Source organism: Antechinus flavipes, chromosome 3 (genome assembly GCF_016432865.1).
Source record: "Antechinus flavipes isolate AdamAnt ecotype Samford, QLD, Australia chromosome 3, AdamAnt_v2, whole genome shotgun sequence".
Classification (NCBI taxonomy): domain Eukaryota; kingdom Metazoa; phylum Chordata; class Mammalia; order Dasyuromorphia; family Dasyuridae; genus Antechinus; species Antechinus flavipes.
In genome coordinates this window covers 469,644,120-469,663,309 of record NC_067400.1, presented here as the reverse complement: position 1 = coordinate 469,663,309, position 19,190 = coordinate 469,644,120, and the positions used below count along the sequence as shown (strand labels likewise).

The 19,190-nt window shown below is 37.6% G+C and overlaps 1 protein-coding gene across 1 annotated transcript in view; it reads right to left on the bottom strand.

The window, feature by feature from the left end:
* OPCML (opioid binding protein/cell adhesion molecule like) overlaps positions 1-19,190 on the bottom strand; it is a 1,494,059-nt gene that overhangs the window by 1,174,507 nt on the left and 300,362 nt on the right. The window lies entirely within an intron of this gene.

The window sequence follows — 19,190 nt, the reverse complement described above, 5'->3', positions numbered from 1 at the left end:
AGGGACCCACATGTGCAAAAGTTTGTGGCAGCCCTTTTTGTAGGGGCAAGAAACTGGAAACTGAATGGATGTCCATCAACTGGAGAATGGCTGAATAAATTATGATATATGCATGTTATGGGATACTATTGTTCTAGAAGAAATGATCAGGAGGATGACTTTAGAAAGGTCTGGAGAGACATGAATTGATGCTAAATGTGAAGTGAGCAGAACCAAGGGAACACCGTATATAACAGCAAGATTATATGATGATCAATTCCGATGGACATGGCTGTTTTCAACAGCAAGGTGATTCATGCAAGTTCCAGTGATTTGATAGAGAGAACCATGTGCACCCAAAGAGAGAATTGTGGGGACTGAGTGTGGATCACAACACAGTATTTTTTACTTTTTTGATGTTTGCTTGCATTGTTTTCTTTCTCATTTTTTTCCTTTTTGATCTGATTTTTCTTATGCAAAAATTGTGGAACTATACATATATATGTGAATTGTACATGTTTAACACATATTAGATTATTTGCCACCTAGGGGAGGACGTGGGAGGAAGGAAGGGAGGAAAATAATTTGGAATACAAGGTTTTGCAAGGGTGAATGTTGAAAACTATCTATGCATGTTTTGAAAATGAAAAAGTTTAATAATGAAAAAAGATAAAAAAGTAAAAAATAGAATTCTACAGAAAGAGGGAAGAAGAAAGGCATCCTGATAACAGCCTGAGAAACAAAGACATGAGAGTATTTTTTTGGTATGGTATGTTATTAACTCCATTTTTTGTTGTTGAATCATTTTGTTCATCGTGGTTTCATTTTGGTTGGAGATAAGGGTCTAGTTTTCCATTTCTTTTTTCAGCTCATTTTATAGATGAGTAAACTGAGGCACACCAGATTATGTGACTTGCCCAGGGTCACTTAGCTAGTACAGATTCAGAAACTATGGCACAAAGTGTTTTCTTGATTCTCTCCAATGTCACGAGCTGGTGAGTAGGACAGCTAGAATTCTTAAGTCCATTGTGCTTTCCATTGGACCACACTGTCTTTTATTTACATCAGCGACTCCTTATCCATGTTAGGATGGGACAGACTCCCATAATCCCCTTTGTACCTTTCTTCTTCCCTCCGTAGTTATTCAGTACATACAGTTTTTTCACCTATTCTGTGCCTCCAGCTAGATGGCTCTCCTTGGTAGTAAGCTGAACACATGCCATTCATTATGTATGTTCCCTCCAGTTATTTCTCTCTCCCTCTTCCAACCTAGGTCAGTGTCTTGCAGCAACATTTTCTGATGGAGGAGGCAGGTGTCTGGACCCCACTTTAGGGAACCACAACATTACCACCTTAAAATGGATTTAGAAACTAAAGCACTAAAAGTCTATTGAATGAAAACTCCCTCTTTCCCCTACATGACTGACTATATGGCATTTCATTTTTGGAGGACACCATTATCAAGCCTTTATAAATATCCAGAAGGGTCACTTCTCTAAATGCTCAGGTTATGTTCCTAACTACCAAAGAATATTAAGTTGTTAACATGGAATTGGTCTATTCCGTTTTCTGCTTCTCCTTTATGGAAGAGACAGCTGATCTTCTTTTCAGATCCCAGTATATTAAAGTTCACAATTAATTTAGATAACACCATATGAACTGATAGTAAAAATGTCTGGCAATTAAATAATGAATGCTGGAGAGCCACAGGCATTAAAGATAGCAAAGCACACCTTTCTTATAATGATGTAAAATCAGTGTGTTTTCATATGATTTAATTATAGATTGACAGGAAATGTGCAAAACCACAGATTAACAATTTTTAAAGGAAAGCATATAATAAGAACTCTTCTCTCAAAACTATGATTAGCATTGAGCAGGTTAAATTCACCACGCTGTAAAGGGGAATTTGTAGATCCTAAATATATTAACTTAGCATAAACAGAGATAGAGAAGACTTGAGTGTGATATGGGTAGATTATCTTCCTTGTAACCGAGAAGAAAAATCAGATTTATGGGCAACAAAAGCTTATTTTTAATAACAAATTCTGCTTAGCCCACTGGTTGGGTTTTATACAAAAGGACTCCATAATCCCCCCAAAAGTAAAGTGCAGAAATTACAACACTAACTCCTTTCTCTTCATTGAGCAGATTTTGAATGAGTAAATCTTTAGGCATAGATTAAAATCTCTTGATCAATAATTTACAGATCTTCAACTCAAGAAGTCTTTCCCCACATCAGAAGGGGAAAGAATGGCTGGCAGAGAGCCCCAGGCTCCCAACATCTTCCAAGATACATTTTTTTCTGCAATGACTAGTTTCTTCTACCTCCTTATAGCCCTCTGTAGTCCAATCACCCCTGGGCTGTCAACCTCAGGTCCTATAATCTGGCATCATTTCCCTTCCCAAAGAGTTTTTTAAAAGTATCCCCATCCCTCTCTCATCATGATTATCTGTGAGATTGTCTTCTGCACCAGCATGTCCACACTTCTTCATGTGGCTTTGTCCCAGGAACAAGGACTCTGATTACAACACTGGGCGATGGTCTAATTGTCTGGTGATTAAAGTGTCGAGTTCCAGCCAAGCTCTCTTGGTCCTCACTGCCCTTTAAGAGTGTCAGGACAAGGCAACAGGCTCGAAGCATCGGTGGGGGCACTGGGAATAGCCACAACTTCCCCATCTAGAAAGTCCCCAGCAGACTGCAATGGCCAGATGTGCATAGAGAAGTGCAGGGAGGAAAGCCCCTCCTCTGAAAACTTCAGCAACAAGTTGGTTTCTCCCACAGGAAGACAGAACAGCTGCCTTGGAAATTTCATAGCATTTTTCTTTCTCACTGATGTGCTGATCTTCCATTTCTAAACATCCGGGCTCAGCTTCTACTTTGATGTGAGTTGTGTATTTTTCCGCTGAGTTTTTTTAAAATTGGGTGAACACTGTGGAGTTTGTTAAAATCCACCTGCTACCTGTTTTAGGAAATGGTTAAGATTTCCATGAACAAGCTAGACAAAGAAACACAGGAGGCCTGGGATCCGTGTCAGAACTGGACAATATCCTCAGTATGCACTAAAAGCAGTAAGCCATCTTTCTAAGCAGAGGATCATTGTAGATAAAATTACCTTTTTTTTTTTGGTACAGGCAAGAAAAATATATTATCATTTACCTGAGAAAACAGCATTGTATAAGGGTTTGGACATACTTCAGTGCCCCTGTGGGAAAGTTTTCTATGATAATGAAGGAAAAGAATAAAAAGAAAATATATTCAAGGATGTGTGATTTTTGTACATCTTGCCTTCTTGGAAAGATTATTGTGAGGGATAACTTAAGGTACATAAGAGCTCAAATAAAAGATAATATCCTAGGAGCTCTTGTATATAGACACTCCAATCTAATTCTCACATCTCAGTCCCTTGTCCTTTCAGTAGAAAATGTGGAGAGTGATAACTAAGGCACTAAGAATTCCATCTTTTATTATTATAATTAGCATTATTATTATTACTTAAAGAAGAGAAAGGGGAAAAATACTGTCTTTATAGAATCATGGACCAATTCCCCCATTTTGGTTGAGGAAGATCCATAAATGGGACTCGAGAAATGGTGGACTGATTATAACATCTACACAAATCATGGAATCTTTTCCACAGGGTCTCACATATGTAACCGAGTTTGAAGGGGGAAATAATTCCATTAGGTAAACTCAGTAGTAATACACAGTTGAAAAGATTACAAGGAATCCCCCCCCACCAGGTAACCTAATACCGTGAACTTCTTAAAAGAGAGCTAAGCACTGATGATACATTTGGATTCTATTTAAAATAGAACTTTGGGATGTATTTATTTTATAGCTATTTTTTATTTAACTAACATTGAATTTTACCAGCTGAGAGAATGAAAACATGGCAAACAGTTGTGTGTTATTTTTTTTTTCATTTACCCACTATGAAAGCTGGGTGAGTCTAAAGGATTTGGAAAGATATATAGAAATTTTCACTTTCAAATAAAGCTTAAATCTAGACCAAATCACATACTTTCCTCTTCTGACTTTCTGGTTTCTAGGACTTCTAATTAAAATTATTGCAACAATGAAAGAAAATTATAAACTTGCTCAGTTGTTTTCCTAGGGGAGGTTGTATTAACAATTAATCTTCAACCCTTGACCTGATCCAGCCTTGATTATAATAACCACCATAGATCTTAGAATTGGGAAGAAAAAAAAGGAAAAGGGAAAGGGGAAAAGGAAAGGGAAATGGAAGAAGAAAGGAGAAAGAAAATGAGAAGGAGAAGGGGAAAGAAAACAAAGGGGAAGGGGAAAGGGGGAATAATAAAAATAAAGAACCTCACAGAAAAGGAAACTGAAGCAAAAAGATGTTTAAATAATTTATTTGCCCAGGATCATACAATTAGTCTATATATGAGTCTTTTTTACTTTAGGCCCAGTGGTGTTACCTCTTGTCTTCAGGTCATTAACAAACAGATTTTCCAGGTGATGTTAAGTGTTCACAGTAATTAAGAGAATAAATTTAAAATAAATTAATAAATTAACTTTAATCTAGAATCTACGACTATTGTCTCACAGAGCTATAGTCATTTGGCATTTGATGAGAAACCTGCAAATGGGGGCAATCTGCACTGAGTGCAGTGAACTTTAATAACTCAGCAACCTGGAAATTGAACCGACTTTTGTGAAGGTCAGAATGGATAAAAAAAATTCCCTAGAAAGCAGAAAGTCCTGAGTTCAATTCTAAATTTTGGTACATGCCAGCTATGTGATTCTGGGCAGATTTCCAAGTCTATAAGTCGAAGAGAAGGTGATGACCCATCCATATTGGCAGAGGGTTTCTTTATTCATGAATAGCCTACATCAATGAAAATAGATTTGGTCCCTATACTTGGGTGATCATCCTGTGTTAGCCAGGAAAATCAAGAAAGATGGTAGGAAGGGAAGATAGATGATGTTCCCTAGGAAAGAACATAAAATCATAGAATTCAGAGCCAGGAACTTTAAAGATCATCTATACCTCTGTTTTACGGAGGAAGATGTGTTCAGTGAAGTCCCCAAAGCCAATTTGCAAACAAGGAGGGGAGTGGTACTTAAATTCAGATTTTCAGACTCAAATCTAATGTTCTTTCCATTATACCACACTGTTAGTTATGTCCAATTGCAATTCAGTCATTAATCGGAAATACTGAAGTTTAAATGATCTTGCTCCCCGACTACCAATCTTTCCACCACAGCCACCACCACCATGTACATCATTTACACTAAAACTACTCTCATAATTCTCTGTACTTATATATTTTTTCAGATTGTAAGTTCCCAGAGGACAAGCAATCTTTATATGGAGGTCTTTAAATAGTATTTAGAACGCCTTTAGGGCCTAATTCTATAAACAAGATTTCTATTCAAGAATCAGATTTTATGTTACTGGCCTTTACCTCTTTCTTTCTCCTAGTTCTTGGTGCAGTTTGGATATGATGGAGAATTGGGGAATTTAAGCAGGGGTACCATGGATTTGGAGAATTGTCTGAAGTTACAGAGGGTAAGAGATGTTGAAAAGAGCTTGAAACTTGAGAGTGGAACAAAAGTTTCAATTACTATTTACACAACAAGTAATCAACTTTTTAATATTGCTGGTATAGAGTGAGTCACCAAAGGATTATTATTTGAACATGGTATTTTGAAAACATTAATAATGTGTTCTTTGAATGAGGCATCCACTAGGACAAACATCCAAACAAAAAAAAAAGCTTTCTTTTTTAGAACTTTTTATTTTCTAAAAGATATTTATAATAATAGGATTTTACTTAGATTTCTGTGTGTCAGTAAGGAGCTTAAAAGTATCCTTACTTGATTTTTAAAAAAAATTATTATGTACTCAATGAACAGTTGGGTAGAATCCCTAATTAGGACAATGACATACTTCAAAAGGAAACTGGGGAAGAGAGGATAGCTAAGGGAGACAGACAAAGACAGAAAGACAGAAGGACAGAGAGATAGAGATAGAGGGACACATACAGAGAGAAAGAGAGAGAGAGAGAAAGAGAGAGAGAGACAGAGAGAGAGATAAAAGAGAGAAAGAGAGAGATAGAGGGGGAGGGACAGACAGACAAAGAGACAGAGACAGAGACAGAGAGACAGAGAGAGACAGAGAGTGACAGAAAGACAGAGAGGGGAGGGAGGGAAGGAGAAAGTGAGGGAGACAGAGAGACAGAGACACAGCTGGGGTAAAAGCCAAGTCTAGACACAAACCAAGAATGCCCCTCCCTTTCTCCTTGTCCCCCCACTTCTCTTTCTCTCCCTGTCCCCCTTCTCTTCCTTTCCTCTCTCCCTCCCCCCTCCCTCATTGCTTCCCTCCCTCTTTTTCTCTCTCTCTCTTTCTGAAATCAGTCTTACAGATATGAGTTTGTATGAATCCCCAGCTTCAATTAACTCCTTGTTAAGTAACTTGCTACTACCACAATCTCTCTGGCTTCTGTATACTTTTTTCTATTCAGTCACCATGTGAATTCAGGCCCTTATCACCTCTCACATGGACTATTTCAACAACTTTGTAATTGAATTTCTAGTTTCCTGTCTAGCCTACCAAAATAATCTTCCTTATATACTAGGTTAATCATGTCATTCTCTTGCTCAAGGAATTTGAATGGCTCCCCATTTCCTCTAGGACAAAATAGAAATTCCTTACTTTGGTTCCTAAGACCCTTTGCATTTTGACCTCAAAATACCTCTCTAATGTGATTTCATATTTCTCCTCTTCATGTATTTTGTGTTCCAATGAACAATTCTACTTGCTATTCCTATTCTCTTAAACCAGATGATCAAAAAGATCTGGAGACCATTGACTTAAGCTATGAGCCTATCACTTGTCTTTCTTCCAATTGTATATTTCCAAAAAAATCTACATTCATTGTTTGTACTTCCTCATTATCTATTCTTCAGGTTTTTACAATTTTGCTTCCCTCTCATTCCTTCTGTCCTTCTTCTATGGAAGGAAATAAATATTTATATAGTACTATATGAATACAGTACCTACTGTGTTTCAGGCTCTCCACTAAGCACTTTAGACATATTATTCCATTTGATCCTCACAATAATCCTATGATGTGAGGATTAAAAAAAGCTCTCTCTAGGCGCATTAATGACCAGTAGGCTACTTATCAGATTTTTTATGTCCTGGTCCACCTTGTTATCTCATTTACAAGTGCATCATAGACATTGGGCCATTTTTTCCTACTTAAAATACTTCTCCCAGATGTTTCAGAACATTCTTCTCTTCCTATCTTTCTGATTACTCCATATTTCTCTCTAGTGTTAATCCTCTTCTGTCCCTTAAATAGGGATATCCCTAAAGTTTCCATTCTTGGACCTCTTCACTTCCTTTTCTACACTCAATAAAAACTCATCCACATTCATGACTTTAATTATCACCTCAATGCAAAAGATTCTTAAATCTGCATCTCTATGTTGCAACCTTTCACCAGAGCTCAAGTTCTATATTTACCAAATTTCTCCTGTTTTATTTCTATCACATGTGTAGTCATGCAAAATAGTCATCTTGTGAAAGAAAACATAGATCCCCTCCCAAAAAGAACCTCAAAGAAAATAGAAAAAGTAAAAATGTTTGCTTCAATCTGTATTCAGACACCATCAGTTCTTTCCCTGGGGATAGATAGCATTTTTCATCATAAGTCTCTCAGTCTTGTCTTGGAACTTTGTGTTATTGAGAATAGCGAAGTCATTTGTAGCTGATCACCTTACAATATTCTGTTACAATATCTTACTTTGCACACAATACATTTCATTTTGCATCAGTTCATGTAAGCCTTTCCAGGTTTTTCTGAGATTCCATTATAACCACATACTACAATTTGTTTGCCATTCCTCAACTGATGGACATCACCCTCAGTTTTCAATTCTCTGCCACCAGAATAAAGCTACTATAAATAATTTTGTACGTATTTCCCCTTTTCCTCTTTGATGTTGTTTTGTTCTGGATTTTTTCATCTCTGGGATACAGCCCTAATAGTGGTATTTCTAAGTCAAAAAGTTTATATGCCTTTGGACATCATTCCAAATTGCTCTATAGAATAGATGATTCAGTTTACAACTCCAACTCTACCAACAATGTATCAGTCCCTCCTTTTCCTTCATCTTTTCCACCATTTATCACATGCTTTTTCTGTCCTATTAGCCAATCTAATAGGTATGAGGTAGCGCCTCAATATTATTTTAATTTGCATTTCTCCAATAAATAATGAGCTAGAGCATTTTTTCAAACAGGTAACTTTGATTCAGAAAAAAAGACATTAAAAGACTGATGCATGTGTGAGAGAAAATCCAATTGAGACATGAGTAACAGCACAAAGGTACAAGAATCTTGTACCAAGATGGAAGAGGACATAAGAATAAGGATGCAAAATAATCCAGGTTAGATGGAATGTAAAATATGGAAGGAGAATAGTGGGAGATAAAGTTGGTAATGAAAATAAGAGCTAGATGATGGAAAGCCTTAAATGTTTGAACCATAAATCTATAATTTATATGGTGGGAAATAAGGAGTTAGTGAAGGTTTTTGATAACAGAAAAACCAGAATCAGTATAATAGGAAGTTTATTTGAGTAGATAGGAATAAACATTTTTTGAAAATCTACATGTAACAAACTGGGAAAACATCTTTACAATTAAAGGTTCTGATAAAGGCCTCATTTCCAAAATATATAGAGAACTGACTCAAATTTATAAAAAATCAAGCCATTCTCCAATTGATAAATGGTCAAAGGATATGAACAGACAATTTTCAGATGAAGAAATTGAAACTATTACCACTCACATGAAAGAGTGTTCCAAATCACTTTTGATCAGAGAAATGCAAATTAAGACAACTCTGAGATATCACTACACACCTGTCAGATTGGCTAAGATGACAGGAAAAAATAATGATGAATGTTGGAGGGGATGCGGGAAAACGGGGACACTGATGCATTGTTGGTGGAGTTGTGAACGAATCCAACCATTCTGGAGAGCAATCTGGAATTATGCCCAAAAAGTTATCAAACTGTGCATACCCTTTGATCCAGCAGTGTTTCTATTGGGCTTATACCCCAAAGAGATACTAAAAAAGGGAAGGGGACCTGTATGTGCCAAAATGTTTGTAGCAGCCCTGTTTGTAGTGGCTAGAAACTGGAAAATGAATGGATGCCCATCAATTGGAGAATGGCTGGGTAAATTGTGGTATATGAATGTTATGGAATATTATTGCTCTGTAAGGAATGACCAGCAGGATGAATACAGAGAGGCTTGGAGAGACCTACATGGACTGATGCTAAGTGAGATGAGCAGAACCAGGAGATCATTATACACTTTGACAACGATATTGTATGAGGATGTATTCTGATGGAAGTGGACTTCTCTGACAAAGAGACTTAACTGAGTTTCATTGGAGAAATGATGGACAGAAACAGCTACACCCAAAGAAGGAATACTGGGAAATGAATATGAATTATTTGCATTTTTGATTTTCTTCCCGAGTTATTTTTACCTTCTGAATCCAATTCTCCCTGTGCAGCGGGAGAACTGTTTGGTTCTGCAAATATGTATTGTGTCTAGGATGTGCTGCAACATATTTAACATGTATGGGACTGCTTGCCATCTTGGGGGGGGGAGGAGGGAGGGAAGGGAAAAAACGAAACATAAGTGATTGCAAGGGATAATGTCGTGTAAAAATTATCCTGGCATGGATTCTGTCAATACAAAGTTATTATTAAATAAAATAAAATTTAAAAAAAAAAGAAAAAGAAAATCTACATGTGCCAGCATAAAATCATGCTAAGAATTTTATAATTATTATTACATTTGATCCCCATAACAGCCCTCTAGATAGGTAGAATTAGAACCTCCATTTTACAGTTGAGAAAATGCAAACATAAGTTAATTGACTTTTCCAGGACACACAGCTAGAAAGCATATGAGGCTGGATTTGAATTCAGTTCTTCCTGACTTTAGACCCAGGGCTCTATCCATTTCCTCCCTGGCTATCTCAGAAGTATGAGGGATGCATAGAGAATAGTCACAAAGTCCATTTAAACGGTTATTATAAAGTACATTAAAAGAATTAGTATCCAAACATGGGTAGTTGCAATGGAAATAGAGAGGAGATAGTGAGGAAGATATTCTACCCCTCCATAGATTAAGATTTGGCAACTGATGGAATGTGAGAGGTAAAAAGAAAAGGATTTTAAATGACTTGGAGTAATACATTGGGGAAGACCGTAGACTGATGGTTCCAGCAATAAAGGAGGAGAGATGCTGAGTTTGTTTTAGTGTTTGGGATTTGTCAAGTCTGAAGTTCTAGCAGAACATCTGCATAGAAATAACCAGCAGGAATTTGGTAAATGTCAAACTGAAGCTTTGGCGAAAGGTTAGGAAGTAAAGATGCAGAGTTGGGAATTGTTTGCATTGAGATGATCATTAAAGTCACGAGGGTGGATGAGATTTTACTGAGTGTAAAGAGGGAAGTGAAGAGGGCCAGGATTGAAAACTTTAGGAATAGCCCTGTTTAAGGGACAGGAAGGGGATGGTGAACCAAACTAGAGAGAAAATGGAGCAGTCAGAGAGATGGGAAGAAGGAAGGGTCTGAAACATCTGGGAGAAGTGCATCAGGTGGGAAACAACAGCATTTTAAAATGGGGACAATAATAGCACCTGCCCCCCGGGGTTGTTGTGAGCATCAAACGTAAAGCATAATACCTGGCACGTAGTAAATACTACATCCCTATTAGCTATTATTATCATTATTAATTATTTTTTATTCCAAGTCCGATATTCCATCCACGTACCGTCTATGGGCCCCTAAAAAGTAACAATCACCACAGAACTGCATGATATGGGCAACCTGGAATATGCTACAGCCCATTTCCAAAGCAACACTCTGGTAGCTGGTATATTACTAAGAGAGAGGGCCAGGGTCCAGAGATCCCAGAACCACTTTCAAAACCTCTCTGGAAAGTTGTACAGAATGCCAGAAGGAGCAGAAAACTCTTCCTTGTTCCCACTGTCTCATTAGGCCTCTTCATGAAAGGTCAAGATTGTAATAAAGCAAAGGGAGTTGTGTTCTTTCTCTTGCTGCAGTGGAGTTCAGGAGACAGAAGTCGTTTAGGCAAGCACTTTTTTCAAATTAATTAGTGGAAATTCTCCCCCCAACTCTAAATGGCCCCTGGAGGAAAATGTTGCAGTATAATCCCTGAGGAAAAGAGATGACAGTCTCTTTCTGAAGAAAGATGAATCAACTCACAATCTTAAAAACAGAACTGCTTACCTACCTGGCACCCCTCTCCCTTCCCAACAACTAGATTATTTTACAAGAAAATTGCACCATTACAAGCTGATTTTCTCTCAGTAAAAATGAAATCTTTCATTAAATGAAATATCCTCAAATATGAGAAATTGGAAGACTGTGGGTGGATGAGAACAGCAGCATGTAAAAATCAAATGTGTTTTTTTTACACTGTGTCTCCTAAAAATTAAATATGGACATACATTATATACATATATATCCATATAAATATATATAGGAACATGTTACGTACACAAAATGTATATATTCCTATATGTTATATACTATATACCTTTGTGTCTATATCACTATATTTATACAGTCATACATATGTTTTATAGATATAGAGATACATATATATGTCTATAAAAGCAACACTTTAAACATCTAGAATTTCATTATAGTGAGTACTTCCCTGCATTAACTCAGGTCAAAATAAGTTTAGTGGTTTGTTTCAATAAAAAGATAAATTGGTAGTCTCCAATTCTTTCATTACTAATACCTATAAATTTAATTCAGATTGGTTCTTAAACAAAAGACACATTTCAATTAGAAGTTAATGAATACAGGGATATACTTTTTTCCCAACCAGGTTTATGAACTACCCTACCCCCAATCTGTTCAGTCAGGTTTAGAACTTCTATTCCAGAGAACTCCACAATTATCTTTTTGTTTTATTTTTTCTAAATAGACAGCTATTAGGGCACCAGACAGAATACCCAGAAATACACTTTGGGATAGACATGCTCTAATTCTAGTGAGTTATCTTTGTTTCCTTGTTTGTCCTTTGTTCTTGAAGGGGACCAGGACATCAGGGAGGGGACTCCATGACAGGCAAGTGAACTAGGTCTCAGTGAGGGAGGCTCCCGAGGGCTGAGCTTTATGGGTAAAGCTAAGTAAGATGCAGCGCTGGGCCTCAAGCAGCTTAAATTCAACCCACTTAACTGCTTCTCCCTCCTAATATTAGGAGTCATTCCAATCATGTTCATGAATCCATTAAACTCAGGCAATATATGTTAAATCACAACTTTCACTTTTCTCCTGAAATTTTCATTTTAGTTTATTTAATATACGAGAAAAAGAGAAGACAGAGAGAAAAGGGAAACACAACTCAACTGGCAAGCTTAACACCCACTATTTCTCAGTAGCAAAGGATGTCATTTGTTTTAATTTACCTCCAGACACTTAGGTTTTGTCTTTCAAACTTATGTCTCTTGCCCTTAGGGTTGGATCTAAGTCATGATTCAAGATGCCATCAGGAACAGTGCTGTTATTCAGGCCATAATTAATAGTCTTGACTGAATTATTTACAGAGCACTCTTTAATTTCCTCATGCATTCCCCGTCTCTACCCAGGCAAAGAGGAAGGGGAAGTTGAATCAATGCCAGGTGAATTGAATCAACTGTCAGGAGCCAGCCAGGATAACTCAAGCCTTGGAGTTCTCTTTATACTCAATAGCAGGGTAGTAGCATTTATTATTCTCCCAATCATTTTGAAAACATAGCTATCTATTTCGCTTTGCCTAGGTAGACATGAGTCCATGCTTTAGCACTACCATAGAATGATACTTTGGGGGCTCACCACAATAGCATTCTCTCTCCAGTTTGCATTTTCCTGAGCCGTTTGATTGCTAGGCCCTAGAGCCTAAACTCCAAAGTCAAGACACAAAGAAAAGATGGACCCCTAGATCTAGGACGTGTCTGCCTGTGTCACTCTCCTGATCAAAAGACTTCAGAGTCCCCATTGCTTCTAAGATAAAATAAAAACTCTTTTTTAGCACTTACTGCCCTTCACAAACTGGCTCCATCCCAACTTTCCAGAATCAAGGCTAATTACTTCCTCTCATACATCTTGCATTTAATTATAATTATTATTAAGATTTATATAGCCTTTCCCATGTACCAGGCACTGTGCTAAGCACTTTCTACAAATATTATCACATCTGATCCTTGCAACAACTCTAGGAGGTAGGTACTATTATTATATCCCTTTTATAGTTGAAGAAACTGAGGCAAAGCAAGGTCTTATGATTTGCCTTAGACCATAAAGCCAATAAATGGGACTAGATTTGAATTCAGATCTTCTTGACACCAGGTTTGGCACTCTACCCACTGAACCACCCAGCTTCTCTAGTCACTCTGATCTACTTAATGTATATGTCCATTATGCTACCTCCATGCCTTTTTCACAAGCTGCCCTTTTTGCCTAGGGAGTCTCCTTCCTCACATTTGCTTTTTGGAATCCCTACTTACTCTCCCACTCCTTTTTCAAAGCTTAGCTCAAGTTCCCCTTCCTACACGGGACTGGCTCCAGGTGTCCACCTTGTTGCTTCCACTTGAAATTGCTTTGTATTACCTTTATTTTATATTTACTTACATCATCCCTTAATCCCCCCTAAGGTGAGGGATGCAAGTTTTCATTTTTATCTTTTTTTTGTCCCCTCCCCAGAGTTTTGCTTAGTGCTTAGCCCATAATGGTACTTAATAAATATTTGTTGAAATGAATTTAAAAAGGCACAAGACACTGAGATAGGAGTACCCTCTGTAATCTTACTGATAAGATTGTGGCCTACAAGAAGCCATGTCAACCATATTCCCTTCTATGTAGTAAATTGGAAATATCTAATAAGATATAGGTGACTCCTATTTTATCCAGAAATAAACACATTAAGGACTTATCACTGGAAAAAAAAAAAGTTCTGTAAAACTGGGTAATTTTTACATGTAGTGGAAATATGCTGATGCAGAGGAATATGATGTCATGGAAAAGGTAAATAGAAGAGTTATACACTTTAGATACATACAATAAGTTGATCCTTGTCCTTCATTTTAGAAGAGGATCATTACTTTCTAAAAGGTGATGTCTTGATTTGCAGGTGAATTGGATTTAAGTGAGGGAGGTTTGTGCCAAATCACCAGCCTCATTCTCTCCTCCAGAGCAGCATATTATATATCTATAATATCTACCTACTATATCATACATTTAATATACACTACATATAATATGTAGTATATATAATATGTGAATAATTATGTATATGTACATATGTATAATATGTATATATAATATATGTATGAGTTAAACATATTGTGTATGTATATATATATAGAAATAAATATGTATATATTATATCACATTATGTTATGCTATATATAGTATATAAGCATGTTGTGATAATGCAACTTGGAAAAAGTAGAGATGGAAAAGGGAGGATTGATAGCATGACTGCCACACTCTCCAAGACCTAACGGTTCCTGGCCGGGCACAGAATCACTTTGGATTGCTCAATAAGGATTTTGTGTTTAGGGAAGGAACCTGCTCTAATTTATAAAGACCTGATTTGTCCATGACAAATTATTTTATATATCTTTAGGCTTCAGCTTCTTTCTCTGTAAAAATGAAAGAGGGGAGAAGTAAATAAGCAATTATATTATGTGCCAGGTATTGTGATAAGTACTTTTTATAAGTATTATCTCATTTGATTCTCACAGCCACAGGATGATGTATTATTAGGTATTATTATCCTTATTATATTGTTGTGGAAACTGAAGCAAAAAAAAAGTTAAGTAATTTGCCCAGAATGATAGAACTATTAAGGATCTGAGGCTGGATTTGAACTCATTATTCCCGAATCTAGACTCAGTTCACTATGCTTCCTACCTAGCTGACTCTTAAAAAGATATGACTACATGATCTCTAGGGTCCCTACATATTCAAATGTTCCATAAATATCTTATGAGTATCCACAAGAAAAATATATTTTTTCAAGTTAAATTAGTCTGAATCTTCAACTTCTTTTGCTCTAATTCTAAATTAACCTCATTGTTCCCTCCACTGATAATGTCTCCTCTATTGTTAGTCCCTTCCCTCACTGATTACGTCCTATTTACTTAGTGTCTATGTATATGATATGAATATATATAGATATAAACATGTAAACATACATCATATATAATATACACATTTATATGTATATATGCATACTAGATATGTACTATATAGAATACATGTATTATGTATATTACATATCTGTGCTTACATTTGTGTTTACATATGTAAACAACCATTTAAATATGGTTGTTCACATATAGTCTCCCCCATTAGGATTGTGCTTCTTGAGAGCAGGGGCTGTTTTTGCCTTCCTTTGTATGACTGGGGCATAGTTAGCACTCTATAAATGCTTATTGGCGCTAAATAAATGCTTATTGACATATATAGAAAGAGTTTAATAAATGTTTGTTGACTGACTGAATGACTCACCAATTCCAGTCTGCTTGGGTGATATATTTCTTATAGGATAAGAATAAGAATAAGTTGGCCATAATCACCCCTCACTATCCATCCAGCAGCATCTCTTGGGCCTTTCCCCTGACAATGGTTATGTAATCCTTTGTGAGCGCCATGATTATAAAGCAGCTCACAAGTGCCATCTGAAACTGATTTTAAAACCATAGGATTGAAGGAGAAGAGCATTTTCCTTTAGTTTCTCCCATGAAGCACAGACAGAAGAAGTTGGTAGATATTCCCAAGGAAGCTCAATTTGTCTTTTGTTTGTTTATTTAACTAAAAGCACCCCATAAGTCATCACACTCTCTCAAACCTACACAACGAATAAAAGTAATGGCAATAAAAAATAATGATAATGGAAGATGAACATATGCTGTTTCTCTATTTCCAAGGAGTAAGGATGATGAGGAAAAGGAAGGGAGACCAGGCAGCTGTTTTATATGCCTTTGTCTATCACTGGAAATACAGGCATCTTGTTCCTATTTTAGAGAAACACTAAAGCACAAAAACAAACTTTGCCTTTCCCAAGATCTTTAAAGACTCTAGGAGCAGATCTGTTATTGAAAAACTCTGGATTTTAGCCACCTAGGTTTATTTGGACATTGACTGTCCCTATTTGTGGCCTCTTTCTTCTTAACACTGGGTGGTTAATTTTAGGAAGCTTAACAATTTGGTGATCTAGAGTTTGGAATGTAGATTCCAATTAAATTCCAGCTTATGAAGTGTTAGATCATGACCTCCCTCTAATACAAGTAAGCTCCTTGAAAGCAGGGCTCCATCCATCCATTCATCCATCAATTTATCTATTTGTCTGTCAGTCTGTCTATCCATCTGTTATCTATTTATCCATCCATTCATCTATCATCTATCCATCACCATCTATCTATATCCATCCATCCATCCATCCATCCATCCTTCTATCCATCCATACATCTATCATCTATCCATCTATCCATCCATCTATCTCTGTCTGTCCATCTATCTATCCATCCATCCATCCATCCATCCATCCATCCTTCTATCCATCCATACATCTATCATCTATCCATCTATCCATCCATCTATCTCTGTCTGTCTGTCCATCTATCTATCTATCCATCCATCCATCCGTCTGTCTATCTATCTTGTTATCAGCTTTAGCCTTCATCCCAGTTCCTCAGACGTTGGGTTTTCATTTTATATTAGACATGTGCGTTCATTGATTGAGGCTACTCCCAGGAAGCACATTTCCTCTACAGATGCAGGTCAGCATCTACTTTAGTTTATGATTTCAAAGAGATGCCCGGCAATGCTTAAAGTTAGAATGACTTTTCCAAGATCACACAGAATTAACAGCAGACAGAACTTGAACCCAGCTCTACGGACCATGATCTGGGTCTCTTTCCACTGCAACGTAAGACCTTTTGCATCACACATCCTTTATAAATGTAAGTTGAATTCAATTGCCTTTTATTCTGCAGAGGTGGCCACTGTAGAAATATCATTAACAACAATCACATATTACATTTGTAGAGGTGGCAGAATGGAGAAAGTGTTGGTCCAAGACTCCAGAAGCCTCCTCTTCCTGAGTTCAAATCTGGCCCCAGGGCTCACCAGCTGTGATCTTGAGTAAGTCACTTTTTGAGTAAGCCTCAGTTTCCTCATCTGTAAAATGATCTAGAGAAGGAAAGGGCAAACCCCTCTAGTATCTTCACCAAGAAAACCCCAAATGGAATCACAAAAAGGTTGGACACAACTGAAAATGACTAAGCAACCATAACATTTATGTAATGCTTTAGAGCTATGTACATTATCTCATGCAGGCAGGACCTTGACTGTGTGACCAACCACAGAGACTCTATGTCTAGGGCTAGCACTTTTAAATCAGATGGCTGACCCTATCTCTTCCCCTTAAAACACATTGTCTCTCTCTTATGGGGCTAAGCAGAGAGGTTCCCTCAGCCATTAACAGTTCTTCTTCTTACACCTCCTTCCCACGTGGCCTTTTCTATGTAATTAACCTCTCTATCACATATATTCACCAGGTTTTGTTAAAAAAGAACAATTCCTGACGGGCTCTGCTTCCTCCCAAAGCTGGTCACTTATTTCACGGGCCTGGACTAAAGCTGCAAAATATGTTGCTGTGCTGTGAAGACACACAGGTGTGGAAAGGGCTCAGTGCCTCTGAGCTTTCCCAGGCAACCATGGGCAGCTTAGCACAAATGGTCCTAAAATCCAACATTAATTTCCTGTCTTCCAGTCTGAACAGTTGTGATAAGCAGGTAGCTGTCTGGCCAAAGAGCTGAAGGGAGAATCAGATCTCTGGTCCTAGCATGGCTCTCTTTATTATTTTTTTGCAGGGGGATGTGTGTGTGTTTGTGTGTGTGAATGCACCCCCCCTTCCAGCTGTTGCCACTTAGAGTTAGGTGTGAATTCTTGGAGATGGCTTCAAACAGATGCCTCCTTCCCTCCCTCTGCTCCCCAATTCCTTTCTGCTGCTGTGTGTGTTCTGCCAGGCCTGGCAATGCTCACCTTCAGAGGATCCCAATGCATTATGGAAAAGTGTTTTTCCCTAGCAGCTAGAGAAATGAAAATTTCCACCTTGACAATTGTTTTCTCCTCTTAAACAAAGCAATTAAAAACAACTGTGTTCAAAGGGAAGGAGAATAAAAACAAAAAATTCATATTTCTTTTGTCTTCCTTTATAAGGCAGAAAAGAAACTAAAGATATTAGGTTAGTCCTATCATGCAAAACACTATACGGGCATTCCCAGGCTTTTTCCCAAACTGCAAATGAATGGGAAGCAGGAACAAAACTAGAAATAGGCAACTGGAAGGACCCGGATAAGGCTAATCTCTGGCTCCAGTCAAGCAACAAGTGCATATTAAGTTCCCACTGAGTATAATGTAGACAGATATTTGGGGCACAGCAGAAAGCTTAAATGTACTCTCTTCCTTAAGTAGTTTGCTATCTTGCAAATGAGTCACTTGTCAAAGCAAGCTTTCTTTCCTCTGGCTACAAACTTTAACCTTGAAAGTAAGCATCAGCCTTTTCCCAGCCCATCATTTTCTCCAAGCCAAGGAGGCACACTGGGAATAAAACGTTTCCCCAATGCAATCAACATTCAGGCACATCTGTATAGATTGCGTTGTTCTTCAGTCCGGGGAAGAGGAGGATAGTTATACAAGTCAGCCGTTGTGCACAGAGACCCAAAGAGACCTTTGTGATGCGGTGGGAGGTGGGAAAGGAGGGAGCAGATGTGGCCGGGCACTCAGTGGGTGCATGGTTCTCACCAGTCACTAGTTGCCTCTCTTGGCAATCAGCAACGATGCTTCTTAGAGATGGTTGCTAGGTTCGTGATGCTAAGGGTGCTTCATGTTTCACAAGTCAAAAGGCTCCTAGTGACTGAACTAATAATGACTTAATTCAGTTGACAGTAATGGGGTTATCTGGAACTTTTAGAAAGATGGAGGCAGAATAGCCTTGACTTGATATCATTTAGAAATTGTTTAGAGGCCTAAAGGTTGTGAGGAATCTGCAGGGTTCAGCCTAAGTCAGAAACTGCATACTTTTTACCTCTAAATGAGCTTCAGTTCAGTTTCTAGATAAAAGAT